The sequence below is a fragment of the Pan troglodytes genome, chromosome 2 (genome assembly GCF_028858775.2).
Source record: "Pan troglodytes isolate AG18354 chromosome 2, NHGRI_mPanTro3-v2.0_pri, whole genome shotgun sequence".
NCBI lineage: Eukaryota > Metazoa > Chordata > Mammalia > Primates > Hominidae > Pan > Pan troglodytes.
The window spans coordinates 154,470,551-154,490,352 of NC_086015.1; the positions used below are offsets into that span (position 1 = coordinate 154,470,551).

The window sequence follows — 19,802 nt, forward strand, 5'->3', positions numbered from 1 at the left end:
TGCCTAGACTCTAGACATTTTTTAAATTATATTTTTACAGAAGCAGTTGTATAATAGTGCAGTCCTTTTTAAAAATCCTGTTTCAATTTTGACTTCCACCTTAGCGTTAGCTATAAGAGATGGGGGTTGCTGTCTTATTCTCCTTGAACATTCTTTCCTATTCTAGTACCTTGAAGATTTTAAGTAAATGAAGGAGTGGATGAGCAAGTGATATGAACATATCAGTGGAAAGGAACTCCAGCCATGGGAGGAAAGCTTTGGGACTTGGTGGCTTGGCACAGGGAAAAATAAAGCATACATGCAGGAAATAGTTAGCTGCCTGGTAAGAAGAAAGACTAAGGTCAGAGCAAAAAAGTGCTGTAGATGTCCTACGAAGGGAAAACTTCCTTCTCCTGGGAAGGAATTGGTATGCTGTCATGCCCAGCATGTTGTAGGAGTCTGTAACTTTTATAAACCCCCACCTTCACATGAAGTCAATCCGTTCTGTCCTGGAGTGTTTTCAGTATGGTTTAAAATGGATTTTATGGGATGTTTGCATTTACTTTATACATAGTGTTGACAAATTACATCTATACTGTAAAGTACAAAAGACTTTTTCCTAATTTAAAATTATCTGGGCAGCTCATTCTAGAGTTCATTTCTTGCATGTTAGAACTCCTTACATTCTTGAAGTGAAGTTTATTTTGACTGTTACAGGAACTATCAACTAAACACTTCATGGAAGATGTGACTTATGACAGTATTCCTTACTGGGAGATTTTTGCTTTCTTTATTCTTTTTGACCTTTGGCTGTGAAAAGGATTGTACCTTGTCATTTAGAAAGGCATAACAATAATGGAGTGCTATTAAGGAAATGGTAGTCATTGAAATACTTCATGAGAAAAGGAATTTAAGTGTATAATATAATCAAATTTAAGTAGCTAATCACAAATCCCCTTTTCTTTTTAGAAAGAAACAATATCAAGGTTATATGATACTTTCTCTTTTTTCACCCTAAATTCTAAGCCACTATTGATTATCCCTGAAATGTTAGCTTGTGAATCTGGGTAATTGTTAAAAACAGAAAAGTGCAAGCTACAAATGAGAGCCTCGGTCCTTGTTTAGATGTAAATAGTTTTCCTATGAAGTGAAAACATTTTTTTAAAGCCACCTAAATCCTATAAAATAATGCCAGTGTTTCAGGCTATAGAAAATGTCTCTTGAGAGTAATATCTTGTAACATGTATTACTTATATATATAAGTCAGTTTTCAACAGAGCTGCTGTGAATTACTGTTTTATGGCCTAATTCATTAAAAAGAATTGCCTAATTGTGGTGTAGAAGTTTAGGCACTAAGGCAGAGTAATAAGAAAGGAACCTTGCTAAACATGGAGCGTGTTTTGGCTGAATAATATCAAGGAAACAGCTGTCAAAATACAGTGTTTGAGAATAGCTTTTTAAAATTTCTTTGTACGTAGAGTATTTTATCAATTGCTAAGTACTTAAGAAATGCGCTATTATCCTAATTTATGAATTTCTCCAAATGCCAGTAAAATGGACAAGGGCAATTTTTGCTCTTTTTAGTCTTATGCGTTCTTAGTAAAGTCTCAAGGAAATAGCTGGAAATGCTCTGTTTTAATATGCATTGGGTGGTAGTCTTTAAACAGTGGGAATAATTCTTTTTATGTTTTGAGTTTACATGTTTTCAATACAAAGCATTAGTAAAACATTTTTTAAAGCTACCTAAATCCTGTAAAATAATGCCAGTGTTTTAGGCTATAGAAAATGTCTCTTGAGAGTAATATCTTGTAACATTTATTACTTATATATATAAGTCAGTTTTCAACAGAGCTGCTGTGAATTACTGTTTTATGGCCTAATTCGTTAAAAAGAATTCAGTCTATGCTAATGACATGGTAATTTTCTAACATATATACAAAGAGGAAGAAAATATGGTGAGCATACTGCTCTCCATTTTCTGTGCTGAGTTAAACTGCTATTTGTACAGAAATAAAACTGGATTATCCCTGCCCTAGTCAAGGTATGTCCTAGGCAGAACCATAACATGAGTTCTAAATGGAAGCTTCCAGGTTTCTCCATTTTGTCTAATTTGTGAGTTAGACATTTTGTCGAATTTTGTCTAATTTGTTTCAAATTTTGTCTAATTTGTGAGTTCATTCCTATTAGTGGTTTTTTAAATCTAGAATGTTACTGAGGCTGAGCATAGAGCCTTTAGTAAGCTTTGAAAACACATTTCTTCTAACCTATAGAGCATTTATGAGTCAGCAGTGTTTACAAAGCACTTGTTCTCTGCAGAGAGCTACTAACAGATGAAATGGAGGAATCAAGGAAGCAATTTAAGATGTATCATAGACCTAAAGGTAAAACTAAGACCACAAAGCTTCTAGAGGAAAATGTAAAATACCTTCCCAACCTTCGGTTGGTTTTTTAGTATGCAAAATTTTTTAGCCACAAAACAAAAAAAAATAAGTTTTCTGAGCATCTTCCTGATGAGAAAGAAGAATTGTCTGGTTCTTGAACTTTCCTAGTGGTGTGACCCCCAAAACCAAGACTACTTCCTGCTCTGAGACCGGAGGAGACATTGGCCTCTCTGGGCTTGCCGAAGAAGGGAGAAAAAGAACAGAAAGAAGCAATTGAATATATTGATGATGTACAAAAGGAAATACAGGCTGGGTGCGGTGGCTTATGCCTATACTCTGGGAGGCCAAGGTGGATGGATCACCTGAGGTCGGGAGTTCGAGACCAGCCTGACCAACATGCAGAAACCCCATCTCTACTAAAAATACAAAATTAGCCAGGTGTGGTGGTGCATGCCTGTAATCCCAGCTACTTGGGAGGCTGAGGCAGGAGAATCACTAGAACCTGGGAGGTGGAGGTTGCAGTGACCTGAGATCGTGCCATTGCACTCCAGCCGGGGCAACAAGAGTGAAACTCCATCACACACACACACACACACACACACACACACACACACACACACACACAAAAGAAATTCAGAGACTTAGTGAACAAGCCAGTGGGGAGATGGTGAAAGCAGAACAGAAGTATAACAAATTCTGCCAACCATTTTTTGGAAGAGGTCAAAATTGATTGCCCAAATCTCAAATTTTTGGGTAACAGCATTTGTCAGCCATCCACAAGTGTCTGCATTACTTGGGGAGGAAGACAAAGAGGCACTGTATTATTTGAAGAGTTGAAGTGACAGAATTTGGAGGTATTAAATCAGGTTACAGAAAGATTTTTATTTTGATGAAAATCTTTAGTTTGAAAATAAAGTTCTCTCCAAGGAATTTCATCTGAATGAGAGTGGTGATCTATTTTTAGAGTCCACTGAAGTCAAATGCAAATCTGGAAAGGATATAATGAAAACGTTCCAGTCAAACGCAGAGTAAAGTCAGCAGGAAGAGGCAGCACGAAGAACCAGAGAGCTTCTTTACCTGGTTTACTGACCGTTCTGATGCAGGTGTTGTTGAGTTAGGAGAGTTCATCAAAGATAATACTTGGACAAATCCATTACAGTACTACTTGGTTTTCAATATGGATGATGAAGAAAGGGAAGGAGATAAATGATGAAGAAGGATGGGAAGATATTGATAAAGAAAGGGGATAAGGATGAAAGTGAAGAAGATGAAGATGATGATGATGAAAGGGAGGAAAGAAAGGGGGTGAAGGAGAAAATGACTAATAGAACACTGATAGGTTCCAACCTTTTTAGAAATTTTCTCCAGTTCCTGGGAGCAAGCTGTCGTGTGTGTGTGTGTGTGTGTGTGTGTGTGTGTGTGTTTTCTCTTGGGCTCAGCTGCCTTGTTCTTGACGTCTTTTTTTCTCTACACCACGGTTCTCAACTTATTTGGGGGGAAAATAACTTGAGCAGAATACAATGGGAAAAGGATCTCTACCCCTTTCTGTTCCAAATTCATTTTTATCCCTTCTTGTCTGAACAAAAACTGTATGGATTCAATACCACTGAACTCTCTGGGGAAAAAAGAAAAACCTCCCTTTGCTCTGCTGGAAGTTGCATGGTGCTAAGCCCCTGTGTATTAGTGCACAGAATTTTAGCACTTTTCTTCCTTTCTCTGTGTATTGGGCTCAGAACACTGTGTCTCTGCGTGAATATGGATAGTTAGCATTTGCCAACATGTATCTGTCTACTTTCTCTTGTTTAAAAAAAGACAAAAAATGGGACTATGTAAGGTCAGCAAAGGGTGAGTTTGAGATGTTTGGGTGGGTTAAGTGTGTATTTTGACAACATGGCTTCTCCTTTGGCATATTTAATTGTGATGTTTAATGGGCATCTTTGCAGTTTAACATGACACGTTTCAAATAAGTTTTCTCCAATGATGACTCTTGCCCTGCCACTCGATGGGACAATCCACAGAACCTGCAGGATATTATTTAGAATTCACATTCTCTGTTGTACTTTTGTACCTGTCTATTTTAAAATTTTCTTTTTATTTCACTGGAAAGATGACACTTAGTTTTAAATGTTAAAAGTGTACAAGTTGCTTTGTTAGAATAAAACTAAATGTGTACACATACCCAAAAACCAAAAAAAAAAAAATCCCCAAATTTAAAACTTTCATTTTTTTTTGTAGACACCATTAAGAAAATGAAGGCAAGCCATAGATTGGGGAGTAAATATTCACAAAAGTATCTCTGTTAAAGGCTCAGACTATTTAAATAATTTTCATTACTCTATAATAAAAAGACAAACTCAGTTTCTTAAAAAAATGCTGAAAAGATGCGAACAAATAATTCACAAAGGAAGCTGTTTGGTCAAGGAGCACATGAAAAGATTCTCAGCCTCACTTGTCAACAGGGAAATACAAATTAAAATAATAAGGTAGTACTTTCACCCATTAGAATGGAAAAAAAACTTGACAATGTTAAGAATTGATGAGGAAATAGAATAATTGATACTTTGGTATATTTTTGGTTATAGTGTAAAACAGTAAATCTACTTTGAATAACGGGTCACTTCTTATCAAGTTAAACAAGCTTCCTTGTGACCTAGTAATTTCACTCCTAGGTGTTTACCCAGGAGAAGTGAAAGTGTATGTCCATAGAAGGACTTATATTAGAATATTCATAGCAACTCTTTTCACAATAGCCAAAAGTTGGGAACAACCCAAATGCTCATCAACAGATTAAAATGGGTAAACAAATTGTGGTATACTCATAGAATACCATATGGTGATCCGGAGGATGATGCGGGCCCACAATATAGATAAATCTCAAAACATGCTGAGCAAAACAAGTTAAATCTCAAAACATGTTGAGCAAAACAAGTCAGACACAAACGACTATGTACCTTGTGATTCCATTTCAGTGTAGTTCTAATACTGGTAGAACTAAGCTCTAATGAGAGAAATTAGGAATGTAGATGGCTGTGCCTAGAAAAGAGAATGATGAAATTTTTGTGATGGAAATACTGTTTATCTTAATTGGGGTGGTGATTATATGGTGTCAAACCTCAATGAACTGTACACTTAAAATCTAATTTTCATTTATTGTATGTGGTTTATACCCCAATATAAATTAGGGGAAAAAGTCAAAGGCACAAAACTTGCTCTTGAAGCAATACAGATGTTGAGCATACACAGGGCAGATTGTAATGTGTGTGTAAATGGTATAGGATGCTTGAAAGAGGGCAGAAGTGACAGTGTGTACCACATGAGCTTGCAGGAAAAGGCAGGATAAACAGAAAAGGCTTTCTGGACAATAGATGGTTTGTGCTGTGTTTTGAAGATGCAAAGAGGTAAATGTTTTTAGGACTTGGGGAGAAGATTTCTCAAATAGGGTCAAGGTTTCTCAAGTCAAGAGGTCAAGATAAAAATAAAACAGGACATGTTTTTGGACCAATAAACATAAATTGAAGTTGTTTTTCTACTCAGTGTATCATTCCCATAGTTATCAGTCTATCATTTCCCATATATATGTATCATGTCCCTCTTTCAAGACTCATTTTAATTCTGCTGCTTCTGTTCTCCAGGTGCACCAGCACACAGTGGTATTTCCTCCTCCCAAATTTCCATTTTTTAACTTATAAATTAAAAGCACCGTTTAATTTTTCCTAGATTATATCCTGTTTTTCAGTGTGGATCTTCTTACAAAGTGCATACTTGGGAAAGGTTGTTTGTCCTCTGCCCCAAGTAAAATATTGAGTACACAACCAAATCCTGGTTAATTAAGATTTGGTGGGTAGAGGCTGACAGATGTGCAGGAGGTGGGGACATCTGTGGATATGGATTGAAGTGTGGAGTTGTAGATTTTCTTCCTTGTATGAGTGTTAATGGCTATAATGTTTTGACTCTCAACTATGTACCAGGCATGATAACTCTTACAGCCATTCTTCTAGGTGGTTATTTTTGTTCTGTTTTCTACAGATGAGTCAACTGAGCAGGGAGAGGTTAAGGAACACACTGGAATTTTGAATACAAGTTGAGTATCCCTAATCCTAAAATCTGAAGTCCGAAGTGCTTCAATATCTGAAACTTTTTGAGGGCTGGCATGACTCTCAAAAGAAATGTTCATTGGAGCATTTCAGATTAGGGATTCTCATCTGCTAAGTGTAATGCAAATATTCCAAAATCTGAAATCTGAAACACTCCTGGTCCAAAGCAGTTTGATCAAGGAATATTCAAACTGTATATCTCTTTGGCTTCCATTGTTCTTATAGTCATCAGAGCACCACACTGTGTTATCGGGAAAGAAGATGATGCTGGCAATGACAGCAATAAACATTGTTGTGTTCTTTTTTTTTTTTTTTTTTTGGAGATGGAGTCTTGCTGTGTCACCCAGGCTGTGGTGCAGTGGTGCGATCTCAGCTCACTGCAGCCTCTGCCTTCTGGGTTCAAGCAATTCTCCTGCCTCAGCCTCCTGAGTAGCTGGGATTACAGGCACACACCACCATGCCCGGCTAATTTTTGTTTTTTTTGTTTTGTTTTGTTTTGTTTTTAGTAGAGACGGAGTTTCACCATGTTGGCCAGGCTGGTCTCAAACTTCTGACCTTGTGATCTGCCCACCTCGGCCTCCCAAAGTGTTAGGATTACAGGCATGAGCCACTGGCCTGATTGTGTTCTTATGCCAATTACTGTTCTGGGTAATTTATGCATATAACTCATTTAATCCCCATAACTCAGTAAGGAAAATGAGGCATAGAGTTGTTAAGTGACTTTATTAAGGTTGTATTAGAATAAATGGTGGAGTCAAGATTTGAAGCCAAAAAGTCTGATTCTAGAATGCACACTTTTCATTATTATGCTATACTACTTGGCATTGTACACATAGGGACTGGTTGTCTTCTTTAGAACAAGGCACATACCATTTCTTAATTGGGGTAGGAGTGGATTTAAATAAAAATTGGTGATGCAGACTGTTGTTTTCAAATCATGTTTAAGACCCTCATTTTTGTCCATTCATGTAACATTTATTGAAAACTTCACTGTGTTATGAGGCTAAGACAGAGTCTGTTCTTTGAGGGACTTTAAAGTCTAGGACTGGGTCTGGATTTTTTAAATCTTGTGGCCTCTAAAGCATTTTAAAGTTCTCACACTACTTGAACTAAACTGAGAAACTGGATTTGACTGGCAGTGTGCTAAAGTCATGGCTCATGGAAGAAAATTGGTGCAGATATCTAATGAACCAACCCATACTCAGAAAAAAAGGCCTCGCTGCCACAAAACCAAAAGATTAAGCAATTAATGTGCACTTTGTATTTCAAATTAAAATAATGTATTTAAGGTTTCTAAAAATAATTCCTACTTAACCTGTTATTTTGGTTAACCTGTATTTTTCCTTAACTAACTTGCCTCAGTGGTACCAGTTATAAGGACAGCTGCTGTGTATCAAACTCAGTGATAACAGGGACAGCTGGTCTGACATCTTAGGTTTTCTTTTTATCTCAGACCATATCCTCCCTCTTCCTTTTTTCACTTCTATAAAGGTAGTGCTTATAGGCATATTTATAGTGGGGAAAGAGGCAGTGAAATCCTTGTGCAGAAACATAGGTAGGCAGTTTTGGGGGCCAGGAGAGAAAGAACATTCAACACTAAAGGCCACCTCCTAGGACATTTAACTGAACTAAGTATCATTTTTCATATTCTGTTTTTGTCATCTGTACATGCAGGGCTATCAGCTCCCAGCTGGATTAAGGTTAGGGATTTGGATCTAGTCAGTAAATGACTTCTGATGAGATTAGAATCGTCTCCAAATCCCCATTAAGGAAATAAAAATGTAATCTTATAAGTTATAACATGTCCAAAGATTGTTGTCATAATTGAATGACTATCAATTCCTAGGAGTGATGATGTTAAGGTTTGTGGATATGTCTGTTAGAATGTAAGCCACCAGAGGCCCAGAACCTTTTCATCACACCATCTCTACCATTCCTAGAATGTTGGCTGCCTCATTGTAAGGAATCAGTGTTGAATGAATAAATGGCCAAAATATCCCTAGATTGAGAAGGGGATTTCATTCATCATCTGTAGCAGGATGGAAATGTTCTTAGATGAAACCTTGTATGAGCTCTCCTACCAACCTTTGACCTTAGGGCTCGACTCACTGGGAAGATCACATCAGCAACAAGTGAGTTCTTTCCAGCCAGGTGTCTCTCCCACTATAGAAGGTGGCACATTTCCCATCTGCTTGATATAAATGGCTCCTAGAGTCTAGAGGCTACAAGTGATGTGATGAAAATAATTGCGTGTGTATGATCCTGGAAAGTATCGAGGATCAGATTTTTTTCCCCAAGTGATCACACTACAAGTGTACAGATCGCTTTGGGCCAACCTCAGAAGCCAACTAACTGATCTTTTCCTCTTTTCTTTGATATCTTAACCTCAAAAGCAGATGTCATATAATCGGGTAGAAGCCAGCACCCATCCCTGGCTGTTCTTTTATTTGAATGATGAGGGGTCAGAACATGATATCTAAGGCCTTTGATGCTTTTCTAAAACAACAGATGGGAGGTTTCAGTGAAAAATAAAAAGCTAGCAATTTAATTTATACCGAGTAAAGACAAAAATTTCAAAGGAATCTAATCAGATCTAAAAGCATATGACCAGTATTTCACTTTGACTTTAAAGAACAGGTGGATTGAGAAGCTTTGCTGTGGTAAACTTGGTGTTTCGGTGAATTAATGTAACCAAATGATTACTATAAAAATAGCATTCATTAATTACTAGATTTATCCTTTTTAAGGGTGCTAGGGAGGAAAAGAAAATTCCCTGTAAAGAAGAACCAGAAAATTTAGTAAAGAGGGTTTTGGAGACCTGATTCTCATGCTACTTAGGAAGCTGAGAATTTAAAATAGATTTTACATAGTTTGGTTGTAGGTATTTTTTCTCATTAAGATAGGATATTTTTACTGAAGTTGATTTATCTAGCTGTGCTGCTCAGACTTTTAGGAGGCAATGCATCTTTTAGTATTGCGGGGTGATGGTGGGGAGGCTATGGGTGTAGCACCAGACTTGAAGCTAATTTGAAATCCCAAGTAGTAGACAGCATCTGGCCAATGAAATGCCTTCTTAGCATCCAGTATGAACTGGCAGGGCGATCATATTGATGATCATAATTAATTTATTATACAATCAAGGACACTTTTGAGATAGAAAGGAGGCACTATTTTCAATTATGCCCAGACAACAGGTGAAAACTGGATCTGTCCCAGGACATGGGGTCACCCAAAACTGAATGTGCAACAGAATTACCTGGAGGGCTTGTTAAAAGAGATTGCTGGGCTCCACCCCCATTGTTTCTGATTCTGTAGGTTTGGGGTCAATAATTTGCATGTCTGACAAGCTCACTGGTGATGTTGATTCAGCTGGTATAGTATCTACACTTTGAGATCCACTGCTCTATCCAAACCAACTTGGCACTCTTGTACTGATATAATTTTCAATTAAAGGAAACTCTCCTTATTGTCCGTCATCCTCCACTAGACAGCCTTCTGCAGGTGAGGATGCTCATGATGATGGCAGAATATGCTTGTGTTGGTGTCAGCCTACCTCCTGGACTGGTCTGTTTTTGGTATTCTAGAGACTGCTCACACTGGGAGGTTGAAACAGCTCACTTGTGACCGACCTAACTTCTAAGGATATCCTGGGGCCAAATGGAATAAACCTGTGACTTCTGAGTTCATAGAGCCTTAGGCTTAGGGAAGCCTCAACATCTAAATTCACTCAGAAGCACTTTATAGAGTGAACGTTCTTCTAGGGAGCAGTATTCTTCTTCTGTTCAGCACTTTAGAAGCATCATAGGTGGCCTTGCTCAGGATAGTCACACCCTCTGTACCTGCTTCAACTGTGAAGTGGGCACCGTAATACTTCAGGAAATTATACTTCTTCCTCTGCACCCGGCCCACTTCCCCTGTGTCTTCATGCTTTGAGTACCTTGGAATCTCCCCACTGTTCTTTTGTTTTTTTTGTTTGTTTGTTTGTTTTCTTTTTTTGGTTTTTTTTTGAGACAGGGTCTCACTCTCTCACCCAGACTGGAGTGCAGTGGCCCAATCTCAGCTCACCACAACCTCTGCCTCCCAGACTCAAGCGATTCTCCTGCCTCAGCCTCCTGAGTACCTGGGATTACAGGCATGCACCACTACCACCCAGCTAATTTTTGTATTTTTAGTGGAGATAGGGGTTTTACCATGTTGGCTAGGCTGGTCTTGAACTCCTGACCTCAAATGATCCACTCACCTTGGCCTCACAAAGTGCTGGGATTACAGGTGTGAGCCACCATGCCTGGCCTCCCTGTTTTTTTTTTTTTTTCCAGACATGACAATATAGAGTTCATTCATATATACCAATGTGTTAATTGTGTGCACACAATTGTATGCATGTTTGTATATATAGTATTCATAAATTTTACCGAAATATAAAATTCATTGCATGTTTACAAATCATAAAATATGCCATTTTGGTATTTTCTGAGTGCATTGTTTTCTTTTTAACTTAATGGCTAGGTTTTTTTTAGTGCTAAAACTGATTATCAAGTTTGTATGTTTTAGAAAGATGAATATACAAACTATTTATTTTTTTACTAGTGTGATCTTTGATTCATTTTCTCCGTAGGATTGATTGTCCTTGGTTAACAAAGTATATGTAGACAAGATGGATTGCATGGGCTTGGTTGAATAAGCTGACATTGTGGGTCTGTGCTAATTCTCCTGAATGTAATTTAATTTATAATGTTTAAAGAATTGTAAGTAATTTAGCTGATTAGTCATAGACTATAAATAAGTAGCATATGAACTCAAATATTTGCTATGCCTAGGACAGATATTTTTGTGATTTACAGTTTAAAGGCATTTTATTTTAGTAGGTGTTAATGGGGTTAACTTTTCCTAATAATGACAAAGATAAAAACTTTTACCTATATAAGTGTATGTACAAGTAAATGCAACTATATATCTGTACACATATGCAATTGCAAACAAAGACATACTGACCTAAGTATTATGCTAATCGATTTTGTAGTTTTGAGAAGCAATTTTAATACACATTTACGAGCTTTTGAAATGTTTGTCCTGGATGAATACCTTTTAAACATTTTCCTTGATATCTCTTCATCACAGATATATTTTGACAGCCACGATTGGAAATCCTAAATCATAAATGATAATATTTCAGTATTGGATCCCCATATTAGCATGGGGAAATATATTAATATACCAATTATAGTTGTCAAACAAAAAGTAACCTACTGAGAAAAATGTGAGTGGCAATGGTTCAGTGTTCCTCAGCTTTGTTGCTGCCCAGCTCAGAAATCTTTTCTGTTCCCATGCACCATTCACATACATGCAAGTCATTTCATGGAAAAGCTGTTTTCTTACCTGCGTCTAGGCCTTCATCTGTGAGAGTCATGCTTCACTCATTTTGAAATACCTCTCATTGTAGGCTGCAAGGTAACACTGTTACAGAGTTCTTGCTCATCTTCAACTACGGATGAAAATCAGGAACTTGACAGAAACCACAAGATAGTGGGTCCCTCTGCTGCTGTTGTCAGATAGAATTTATTGAAGACTGGGACGTGGAAACAAAGAGGAAGGAAGAGACGTTTTAATCTCTGTGGGTGTTAGGCTGACTTCTGAGCTAGTTCCTTTCCTCCAGTAATGCAAAAACAGTCCTGCTTTCTTATTTCTCCTCCTACTTTTCCCCACATCCCTACATCATCTGATGCACAGCCAGGCAACAACCTGTTTTCTTTTCTAACCTTTGCCACTGTCAAATTCAACATGTGGTATGAGGTGGAGAACTGATGTGTAAGATATGGTTCTTTCTGAAGCACCCTCAGAAAATTGTCAGCAGCTTCACAGTATAACATGCAGAGATGGGTAGTTGGAGCTACCTGGAAATGCGGAATTAACAGAATAAAGAAGTATTTTGACACCAATGTCGACATATTCTAGATAAGAGGTGTTGCATTGTCATTTTTCCCACATTAATTTTCCCATATTTGAACATTACTGATAAATAGATCACAAGTAGGACTTCAGATAAACTCCTCGTGTGTTAACATTTTGGTGTTTGTGCTGTGTTACTATTTTGAAAGTCTTCATATTTTTAGTTCCTTTCAGGCTCTGTAATATAATTGGTGATGTCCTGCAGTGCTCCACTGTCTTTCCCATTGACTATTAGTGCCATTAGATTTGGAAGTTTTCAGAAGATGGCTACAAAGTCCTCTTCAAAGTGTATAACTCAGAACCAGAAAGAAAGAAGACAAGGGGCTCAAGCTTACTTTATAAGTCTCCTGCATTTTAAGTGTATTTACTTAGGCTGTTCCATTGCCAAATTATGGGTAACAACTAGTAAAGTTCAGCTTGCCTTAAAAACATAACTATACATTTAGTTACAATAATTTTAACTGGCTTATGACATGCCCGTTACTATTCTAGTTGCTTTATATGTACTTGCTACGTAGGAGGCAGTGTTCTGGACATTGGAGATGGAGTAGTGACTGACACATACCCAAACAGTTATTTCCCTTATGAAGAGTATTTTCTTACTTTCTGTCTCACAGACTTACTAGTCACTGTTGATCCTTGGCAAAGACCTGTGAGACACAGAGCTTGTTTAGAGAAGTTCGCCATTTCTCCCTGCCAGAGGGACTCTTCTTCAGACCCCCAGCGGGCCCCAATAGTCCTCACTGAGGCTTTGATTGAGGGGCTAAGAATACTGATGTGCATAGAGAGGCTTGTTAGCTTCAGCTGCAGTGAGATCTGGTAGGTAAATAAACTTAAGGACAAGTGGATGTGAGGAGGAGCCGCTAGAGCCTGGTTATTACCAGGGCGCATTGCAGAGTCCTCCAGATGTAAACATTTTGCTGATTAAATTGATGATTTGGCAGGAACAGTATCTCTAAGCTGCGACTCTCAAGACTTCCCTGATTTATTGCAGGAGATGCTGTTTACTCTGACAGTCTCAAAAACACCCATTAATTGTTCCGGGTCCCTTTTGTGCTTCTTGACTTCCCCGTGGGGTGTTTCACATAGATATTATTGAGTATGACTGGGGAGAATATGATAATTTCTTTGACTGGAGCTGCTTGCTTGCCTCTTAATGCCAGGAGTTGCAAAGTCCAAGGCCAAAAGGATAGCCCTACAGGTGGTCCCCTCGTGGCAGGTGGTACAAATGGGTTGGACTCTGTGTAAGACACTTGGGAGTAGAGGGATTATGGAGAAATGGAAAGCTAAGGGGCCCACCCAGGGGGTCAGTTGTGTCTGGAAGCTTGCCAGAGTCATGGGCCTCATCTTGGGATGGGCCAGTGTCTTCAGAACATTAAACGCTGATTTGCATGTACTGTTCTAAACACTCTGTGTGTTTTAGCTTGATTACTCACAATGGCTCCATGAGTAAAGTAGGTCTGTCTACTACTTCTTCCCCACCTTTTTCTTAATAGACAAGGAAACTGAGGCATGGAGATGTTACATCAGGTCGCTGGAGCTGGGCAGATCCTGGAGCCTGTGCACTGCTACTGCCTTTATATGTCTCCTCTGATTTCATTTGTTGGTGTCTAAATCGAATACCTTACAAACCAGTGTAGACCTGATACCCTGTGGGCTAAAACAAAACCTGACTGTGCACTGTATTGGGCTTGTGAGCAGTCAGCTTGTGACCTCTGTTCTGTGGTTTTATTGGCACGTAGCAGTACAAGGATGGTGAGGGGTGGGGAGGGGGCAGACAGCTAGGCACTTGAAAGGAAAGCTCATCTGGAAAGATTGGATCGTCTCAAATGCACATACTCATACACTTGATTGAAGCGTACTCTGTGCCTACTAGATCTTTTCACAGCCAAAACACCTGGCAACCCTTGGAGAAGTAACTATTCCTTTTTTTCACAAGTAAGAAAATAGAGCCTCAGAAAATTTAACAGTTGTCTAAGCTAGAAAGTAGCAGGACTGGACTTTGAAGTAGTCTTTAGGTTGTGCTGTACATTTTGTGGATATGCTTAAATCACAGTTTAGCTTGTACACATTTTCCTTTATTAGAATTGGAAGTAAGTATTAATGTTTGAAAAAATATTTTAGCTTGACAAACAATATTTATTCTATCTTCATATGTTTTTGAAATTAGATATTTTAAGCTAGGCACGGTGGCTCACGCATGTAATCTCAGCACTTTGGGAGGCCGAGGCAGGCAGGTCACAAGGTCAGGAGCTCCAGACCAGCCTGACCGACATGGTGAAACCCTATCTCTACCAAAAATACAAAAAAAAAAAAAAAAGTTAGCTGGGCATGGTGGAGTTCGCCTGTGATCCCAGCTGCTCAGGAGGCTGAGGCAGGAGAATCACTCGAACCCGGGAGGTGGAAGTTGCAGTGAGCTGAGATTGCGCCACTGTACTTCAGCCTGGGCAACAGAGTGAGACTCTGTCTCAAAATAAATAAATAAATAAAAAAAAGATATTTTATTATGACTTTTAGCAACATAGGTAATGACTCTTTTCAACACTAGACACCAGGCATAATACAACATAGCCAATAACGACATTATAATTAAAATAATAGAGGGCCTGGTCCTTGTGTGCAAGAATCTTTTAAAAAACAAAATCTAAAATAGTCAATATTTTCCTTTTATCTGTGGTGTTTTGATTTATGCTAAATAGTTCTGAATTCCCATTTCCTTTTGTGGAATCCTAAGATTAAAGTACTGTGATTTCCTCCTGACTAATCTTTTTCTCAGAGCCCTCAACATAACCCTGATATGACAACCACCCCTAGCCCACCCCACGTGCTCACACATTCTCCAATACCATTTCCAGGCAGGACTCTGCCTTATTAGTAATAGGACTGGTTATATATAAACATCCCTTGTGTATTCATACTACAAATAGAATGAGTTTAACACACGTAATCCCCAAATATGTCTGTAACTGTTTCCAGTCAGTTTCTATCCAGCCCGTCATCGACTGCGCATAAATAGCTGGCTGGCTTACATTTTGATTCCATAAATGTCCTATTTTGCTCCTTACCCCGGAATTCAACTATGCATAATTGTTACCATATGTCTTTTGAAATCATTTTTCTTTAAAGTAAGTACAGAGACAACTTCATTGTTACTGCCCTTCCCCTGCCTTTCCCTGGTTGCTTTATTGAGCATAGTGAGTAAGACACTAGCGCATCCGGCCTCATCCCCACTTGCTCTCTTGGAGACTTGTTCATGTGAGCCCTGTATAGACCTTATTCTTTTTCGTAGCTTTGTAGTATTCCATAATTTGTTTAATCAGTACCTATTGATGGATTTTCAGATAAATATGAACATTTTCAATGAATTTATTTTAACCATAGCAGATATTTGCTGGGTTATATAATTTAGTTTTTTTTTTGTTTGTTTTTTTTTGTTTGTTTTGCTGGCAAGTTATTTATAATTGTGTGTGTGTGTTTTGTATGTGTTGGGGGGCATGGCTGCCGAAAGGATTCCACTGGTTGTTGAGAAAGATGTTGACATAAGAATGTAGAGGATTTTAGTAAAGGCCCGGTGTAAACATTTTATGAAAGTACAGTGTACAAAATATTTAAAGGAAGCATATTTGGAAATTGTCCTCTGTAGGATCTCTGAAGGAACTAGCATCCAAAATGCTTCTTGTTGGATGGCTCTTTTACTTGTAGAATGGGGGTGAAAGTCAACTTAGTACTGTATTAAAAGAATGATGTGAGCCAAGGTTTAATGTTAGGAAAGCCAGCAAAGGTGGAGGAGCGCGTAATGTCGGGGATCCAAAATGTCACGCTCAGGACTTCCTAATTTAGTGTGCTGTAAAGTTTTTGAGCTTTGTAGTAAAATAATTGAAAAAGTGTTTTGAAAAAATGTAATCTGATAGGAAAACATTGAATGCAGACATGCCTTTTTATGTTTCTCTATGTGAAGCATTCAGTTCTACCAGCTTATTGATTTAGAGTAGTGGAGAAAGGGGGCAGAAATTATATCATTAAGATGTGAGATAAGTCACCACATTATAAAATAATGCCTTTTTGTTAAACCTCTTGCAATGAATGACAGGACATGGGACTTCATTGGCAATTGTGCACTTGCCTTCATCTGAGAATTACAATGGAGAAACAAATGCCTGGTACAATATCACCCCCTTCTGGTAGATTGAAAGAAGTAACAGTTTTAAAAAAAATTAATAGGTGCAATTTGTACATGTATTATAGGCAGTTCACAAAACCTCACTTTGGTATGGATACTAACATTGAGTCATGGTTGATTGTCTAATCCCAATTAGTTGAAGTGTGCAAACAGATTTTCTGTATTGCTAGCATTAGATTGGGTTTAAATCTTGAAAATCAGAAGGACTGAATCTCGATTGATGTTAGCAAAGAATCAGAATTTAGAACTTTGTTACAAAAACAAAAACTTTTGTATGTGTATTTTGTCTTTTCAGTATTTTTTTTGGAAAGATGCTGAGGAAGCAGAGGAAAGCATTTTCTTTTTCACCTTGAGGTCTCACAAATGTGTCATCTCTGATTATCTTCCTTTTGTTCCCATTTGCTTGCAAGACTCACCACGTCTTTAGACATGTCCCTAATACCTCAGTGTTGTCATTATTCTTCTGATGTGGCCTGTGTTTCTGTATCATGCCTAGCCGTCCTTGCTGGCTTTGTTTTGTACCCGTGATGTTCACTACCATAGTACATACTCAGAAGTATTTGTTAATTGAATATCTGTAACCAAAATATGGGGAAGACAGAGAATATTCTCCAACTCCGTGCTCTGGTTCTGCAAGTAAAGATAAACGAGATAATGGAAATTATCTGAGAACAATGACTATGAATATTTTAAATAATATTATCCCAAGTGTATTAAATCATCTAAACACTTGTAGTTGTACACTTTTGAATCCCTTTTGTAGATGTCTGAATCCCTGACCTGCATAATGATTCAACTTAGGACAGGTAACTAAGAGGATGACATGCCGCTTTATCAGACAGTTTATTTACTCAGTACCCTAACTGCTCAGCTTTTTAATACAGTGATAGAACAAGTTAGGAAAACAGGCCTTGGGAAGTCACTGAGTGAGCTGGAATGAAACTTAATGAATGTAGGAACATACTTCGTTTTTGTCAGATAAACTTTCCCACAGTTGTTCTGATAAACAGTGCTGCTTGTCATCCTGCCACAATGTGTGGGAGGAGCATGGCCTCAGCAAGTTTAAGGAAAGATTTGTGGTGTTGACTTTTCAGGGAACTTGACTGAGGGTTAACTGAAATCAAAGGAAGTGCTATGGGTGATCACATGTAGAGTTTTGTTTGTTTTTTTTTCTACCCAAAGAATAAGCCACACCTGACATTATGTAGATCAGTCATCTCTGCCCAGCAAATGATTTTAGCTAAGCACACTTATTTTTAGTTCTGGGTTGTGGGAGGGTTGTGTGGTTATCTTGGTAATTTAATTTCCTTGGTGGCCTGACTAGAATAGTGGTTTTAGGCAATTAATGCTGTAGAGAGCTGCATATCTTTATAATTAATAATTTGAGCACAACAGTTATTCTTAGGCTATTATATGTGGACCAGTTAGTTTAATCAGAATGAAGAATCAGTGAGGCCAAATTTTTTATGTTTTTTTTTTTTTTTTTTTTTTTTTTCTTTTTGAGACAGAATTTTCGCCCTTGTTGCCCAGGCTGGAGTGCAATGGCGTGATCTCGGCTCACCACAACCTCTGCCTCCCGGGTTCTGGTGATTCTCCTGCCTCAGCCTCCCAAGTAGTTGGGATTACAGGCATGCACCACCACACCTGGCTAATTTTGTATTTTTAGTAGTGACAGGGTTTCTCTATGTTGGTCAGGCTGGTCTCGAACTCCCGACCTCAGGTGATCCACCCACCTCGGCCTCCCAAAGTGCTGGGATTACAGGCGTGAGCCACTGTGCCCAGCCCAGAATTTTATATTTAGTCTTTGAATGAGCCATTTAAGGAACAGCTGTGCTGGTTACCCTTGTCTAATTCTTAGTGGTCATGAGGTGGTGTTATGGTCTGAATGTTTGTGTCCCTCTAATATTTATTTGTTGATAAAAAGAAACAAAATAATGGCATTTGCAGTAACCTGGATGGAGTTAGAGATCGTTATTCTTAATGAAGTAACTCAGGAATGGAAAACCAAGCGTATGTTCTCACTTATAAGTGGGAGCTTAGCTATGAGGATACAAAGGCATAAGAATAATACAGTGGACTGGCCGGACGTGGTGGCTCACGCCTGTAATCCCAGCACTTTGGGAGGCTGAGGTGGGCAGATCACGAGGTCAGGAGATCAAGACCATCCTGGCTAACATGGTGAAACCCCGTCTCTACTAAAAAATACAAAAAATTAGCCGGGTGTGGTGGCGGGTGCCTGTAGTCCCAGCTACTTGGGAGGCTGAGGCAGGACAAGAATGGCGTGAACCCAGGAGGCGGAGCTTGCAGTGAGCAGAGATTGCGCCACTGCACTCCAGCCTGGGTGACAGAGCGAGACTCTGTCTCAAAGAAAAAAAAAAAGAATAATACAGTGGTCTTTGGGCACTCAGGAAAGGGGAGCCAGGGATAAAAGACTACACATTGGGTACGTTGTACACTGCTCGGGTGATGGGTGCACCAAAATCTCAAAAATCACCACTAAAGAACTTCTCCATGTAACCAAGCACCACCTGTTCCCCCAAAAACCTATTGAAATAATAATAAAAGAAAAAAACATATTGAAATCTAATCCCCAATGTGTTGGTATTAAGAGGTGGGGCCTTTGGGAGGTGACTAGGCCATGAGGGTAGAGCCCTTGTGAATGGGATCAGTGGTTGTATAAAAGAGGCCCTTTGACCTTCCGCCATGTAAGGACACAGGGCACCATCCATGAGGAATAGGTCCTCACCTCACATGGAATCCGTTGGCTCCTTGATCTCGGACTTCCCAGCTTTCAGGACTGTGAGCAAGACCTTTCTGTTGTTTATAAATTACCCAGTTTAAAGTATTTTGTTACAGCAGCAGGAATGAACTAAGAGAGGTGAGTTGTATGATGGTGTGTGGTTATGATAGGAGGATTTATTCAGAGCCCACCTTCTACTTGATTGGGCTTTGCAATCATCAGTCTCTCTCAGGAGAATCACAGACTTCCTGTGACCCCACTGTTGTAGTTAGAGTACTCTGTGCCCTCACATGGCTCTACCTCCTGATCAGCTTTTCATTTAGTTGTGGCCTGCAGGGAGACCAGTGCCTTGGAAAGGCAAATGTGGTTTCTGTCTCTAAAGGTCTCTTGAAATCAATACAGAACATAAATTTTGTACCTACCAGTCCATAGTATTAGGAAAGATTTGTGATAGTTTTGCTTTGGAGTAGAGAAAAAATATA

The 19,802-nt window shown here is 38.7% G+C and overlaps 2 protein-coding genes across 16 annotated transcripts in view; one reads left to right on the forward strand and one right to left on the reverse strand.

The window, feature by feature from the left end:
• Window positions 1–14,690, reverse strand: part of P2RY14 (purinergic receptor P2Y14) — a 72,946-nt gene extending 58,256 nt beyond the window's left edge. For both annotated transcript variants that reach the window (XM_009446691.5, XM_001145005.6), the window contains exon 1: window positions 11,831–14,690. The gene's annotated coding sequence lies outside the window, so the exon portion shown is untranslated. The remainder of the gene's footprint in view (window positions 1–11,830) is intronic.
• MED12L (mediator complex subunit 12L) overlaps window positions 1–19,802 on the forward strand; it is a 346,021-nt gene that overhangs the window by 179,678 nt on the left and 146,541 nt on the right. The gene's annotated exons all lie outside the window — the stretch shown is intronic.